The sequence below is a fragment of the Brassica oleracea genome, chromosome C7 (assembly GCF_000695525.1).
Source record: "Brassica oleracea var. oleracea cultivar TO1000 chromosome C7, BOL, whole genome shotgun sequence".
In the NCBI taxonomy this organism is placed as follows: domain Eukaryota; kingdom Viridiplantae; phylum Streptophyta; class Magnoliopsida; order Brassicales; family Brassicaceae; genus Brassica; species Brassica oleracea.
Window position 1 is genome coordinate 22,877,593 of NC_027754.1, and position 5,022 is coordinate 22,882,614.

Here is a 5,022-nt window from a genome sequence, read left to right on the forward strand (position 1 = left end):
AATGCATTTATAATCACCAGTTACGGCTGACGTTTGACAAGGTCAAAGTGAACTAATCCATAAATAAAGAATCATGACGAACTCAGGTCTAAGGACTATACTCTATAGTCGTAGTGACAAACTCTCATGACACTCATATAACAATCTTGTAGAGTTCTCAAAGCGGGTCAGTCTGATCATGTGTTCTCTAACACATATCCATGTGATTGACTTCAATACCACATATTGAATGACTCCATAAAACTTAGTCATCAATCACCTCACATACTAGCCATTCATGGTCATTAATGTCTCAGTTTAACAACCTTGACTAGGGACCTCAGTAATTTATAACATCTTTCACTTATAGGGTTTCATGATCAAGTCATGTACTTGATGACCTATAAGATTGATATAAATTATTTTGGGACATTTATTTAATTATCCAATAATCAAATAAATCTGAAACAATTTCATTAATTTGAAAACATAACTAATGTATGTTAATATAAACATCATATCATAAAAATAAAGCCTCCCACTAAATCAAGAACACATCTTAAGATATTTAATATCCACGGCTGCAGTATAACTCTTATACTTAGACCATGGAAGAGGCTTGGTCAATGGATCAACAATATTTGCATCCATTCAGACTATTCTATGGTTCTTTGCTTGGAACCCTTCCAAATCACCACTCTCTATTAAGACAAAAGATGAAACCAACTTGTGATCGAAAATCATCTTTGCCAGTCTGAAAAACTGGCATCGATGTAACCACTTACAACAAGCTCATAAATTCCTCCATAAACCAAGAATTTATCCTTAGTATCTCAAATACTTGAGGATTTTCTTGATTGTTGTCCAGTGACTTTCACCTGGATCAGATTGGTATCGACTCGTCATGCTCAAAGCACATGCAACATCTGGACGAGTACAAATCATGGCATACATGATAGATCCTTTAGGAGAAGCATATGGGATTTTACTCATGCGCTCTCGCTCATCCTGTGTCGCAGGACACTGAGTCTTGCTAAGAGTTATGCCATGAGACATTGGCAAAAAGCCTTTCTTGGAATCATGCATTTTGAATCTATGTAAGACCTTATCGATATAAGTATCTTGACATAATCCAATAGTCTTATTTAATTTATCTCTATAGATTCTTATTCCAAGGATATATGTAGCTTTTTCCATGTCTTTCATTAGGAAACAACCTCAAAGTATGTCATCTACATACAACACCAAGGAAAACTGCGCTCCCACTAGTCTTCTTGTAAACACAAGGTTCTTCTTTATCTCTAATGAAGTCAAACTCTGTGATTGCCTCATTAAAACGAAGATTCCAACTCCGAGATGCTTGCTTCAAGCAATATATTGGAGTCAGGGCCCATCATAGCTTCTTCAAAGGAAGTAGGTTCATCACCCTCTATTATCAATAGATCATGATGATCCGTCACCCAAACCTCATATCTATCAGGTTCGTGACGTGTACTTTTGGACCTACGCACTTCGGGTTTCACAGGTGTAGATTCTACGACTCTTCGTAAATCTAATTGATCATCTTCCTAAGATGATGAAACCATCTCTATTTCTCCTTTCGGACACACCATTCCACTGTGATGTTCCTGGAGGAGTGAGTTGTGAAACGATTCCACATTCTCTCTCAGATGATCATTAAATGCTTGACTCAAATATTCTCCACCTCGATCAGATCGAAGAGTTTATTTTCTTGTCAAGCTGATTTTGTACTTCATTCTGAAATTCTTTGAACTTTTCAAAAGATTCAGACTTATGTTTCATTAGATAAACATAACTGTATCTACTGAAGTCGTCAGTAAATGTAATGAAGTACTGATAGTTTCCTCTAGCATTTATATTCATTGGGCCACATACATCAGTATGTACAAGTTCCAATAAGTCTTTGGCTCTTTCACTGTGTCCAGTAAAATGAGCCTTAGCCATTTTACCCAATAAATAAGATTCACATTTTTCATATGATTCATAATCAAATGAGCTCAAAAGTCTATCATTATGAAGCTTTTGAATGTGTTTCTTATTTATGTGGCCCAAACGACAATGCCAAAGAAAATTCTGATTCGTGTCGTTAGACTTGAATCTTTTGGTCCTGATATTATGGACATGCCTACTTTGGTCTAGAATATAAAGTCCATTCTCTAATGGACCGCTACCATAAAAGATATCATTACGATCAAAAGAACAACACTTGTTTTTGATAGAAAACTGAAATCCTTCCAAATCCAAACAAGGAATGGAAATAATATTCCTACTTATAGAAGGTACATAGTAGCAATTCTTAAGTTCTAAAACCAAGCCTGAAAGTAAAGACAAATGAAATGTTCCCACAGCTAATGCAGCAACCCTTGCTCCATTTCCTAAGCATAGGTCCACTTGTCATTTCTCCAATATTCTATTGTTGCTTAGGCCATTCATATTCGTACAAATATGAGCACCACAACCGGTATCCAATACCCAAGAAGTAGAGCCATAAGTAGTAACATTTACTTCTATAACATTAATACCCCTAGACGATGTTTCAAAAGTCTTTTTCTTTTTTCAGATCTTCCAAGTAGGGTTTAAACTTTTGCTTGAGAATAATTCTCGGGTTTCGATACTATTAGAGGAAATTTTATCCATTCAATTTGTCCTTCTCAAGGGCATATTGAAATGAAAATAGGTTGTGAGGAGTTAACATTGTTGGAATATAAGAATAACAAATATTAATATGATGTTCTAGAATTACAGGAATCTCAACAATTGAGAAAACTCATGTTATATTCAAAACAATTTCCTCAAATGAATATAATATATAAGATCCAGATTTCACTAAAATCTGAGTGAGCTTTGGCTCATCGCCCAAATATTTAGCTATTTAGGTTAGTAACACTTTGCTAATTATATCCAATATAATTTTTGGTTGTCAGACGACATCTCATGTCTTGTCCAACCTATGTCTCTAAGCCCAAAACCGTTTTGATAGCCTAGTCAAGTGAACCAATCTTCTTTCACATGGTAACCGTTACCATTCACCTCACTCATATAATTGCAGACACCTTGCTTTAACAAGCCCATCTTACAACGAAACAAGCCTTGATGGTTGATAAGATTAGGTAGACATCAAAAAGACTTGAAATTAATTGAGAAACAAATCTTAATCCAATTTTATTATATATTTAAAATTTATATCTAATATAAAATATAAATATAAATATAAATAATACATATCTTATATGCATTCTTATTGGATTACAAATAATTTTAATCTAATTAAAGCCATTAATTATTTTACATAGTTAATCTTAATTTAATCTTGAGAATCTAATCATATTAGTATTCCAATTAAATGAAAGATTAAACATGTGTTCGACTGAACCAAACCAAATTACGAACAGATAAAACTGAACCGGTCAATTGATTTCACATGCACGTATATAATTCTTGTATTAATTTTAAAAAACTTGCAGTCACAACATTACAATAATGTTTTCTTGCTAGTTGTTTAATAAGCATACCACAAGCAACGAATGAATAATATAAACCATATACAAGGAATATGTTAATTGTATAAATATCGAATGATCGTATCAAACATACTTATCTCATTCATGCCGTGTTAATATGCAATATTGAATTTTCCTTAGTTAGTCTCAAACATATATATAATTATTTAACAAATTAAATATACACATATTGTCAAGCTGCCATGGCGTAACCGTATCCTATACATGTTTATTAGCTATGAACTTTTGGCTATTTCTTAAATCAGTATTTATGAAAGTTATAGTTTGAGACTAATAAGAAGAACGAGGACGATCCCCTCGTATGCACATAATTTAATTATTTTAGCAATCATGCAACTACAAAGTACGTGATCCCTTATAAATCATATATTTACATAGGCGATCAAAACACTTTCAATCGTATCTTTATATATATAATACAGTTTACTCTCTCCTGGTGAAGCCACCTCAGCATCTAAGTCACAAACTCGAAGGCTCTGGGCATGACACGTGTCTCAGCCGCTTGAAAAGCATCACTTCATTAACTCACCGGATGGGCTTATTTTGTTACGCGTGTTTTGTAATATTTGGGCTAATAATTTCATATGAGCTTATTCTTCTAATTTATTCACACCGAAACTGGCAAGCCTTGAAAGGAGAACAATATATTCACGATTTGCTAGGGTTCGTCGTCTTTTTCCGATCTCTGACAACGGATTTTCAAGATGGTGTGTGAGTCGAATCGTCATGAGGAATCCCTGGTAGAGTTTCATTGGCGTCATTTCATAGCCGAACCGTCACGAAGAATCCATGGTCAAGTTTCATTGGCGTCGTTTCATGTAATGTTCTTCTGCTCTGAAACTTGCGGGATCCATTAAAGTCGCCATTAACAACCCTCTCTGGAGGCGGTGGATAAACACCTATAAAAAGGTCAGTTTTCTTCCCACTGAATATCATCTTCAACTCATAACAACACCAGAAACTTATTTTCATTATCATGGCAAACTGAAGGCCGGATGATCAGCATGTACTTTAACATCGTGGATTTTGGCCAAAATCAATAAAAGAAAGTTCCAGTAACCAGAGCTTTTGCCGGGAAACCAGAGCAAGCAGAGCGATTGCTCTGACATTTTTTGATGTGAATTTTGGGGAGCTTACGTATTCAGAGGTTAGAACAAACTGTTTCCTACTGTTGTTAAGGTCCTAAAGAACACTTACTATTTCACTCATTTAAAGGTTTATACTCCAAATTTTTCTGCCACCAAGTGGCACCATTGTTTGTGTGAGTGTTTTTGACAGGCTGCTATGCAACTCCATGAGAAACTATTAGTCTTTGATGAGGATCGAAAGGTGATCGTTGCAGGGAGCTTAAATCCAAAATTAGTGGGAGGTAGGCCTGGCGACTCCATGTTGTATTATATTTCGTTTCCAGCTATTGACTTATTTGTTAATATTTTTTTCCCTCAAAAATGTCACTTTTTTCTCAATGCAATCTTAGGGTCCCATTTCTATTTTCATAATG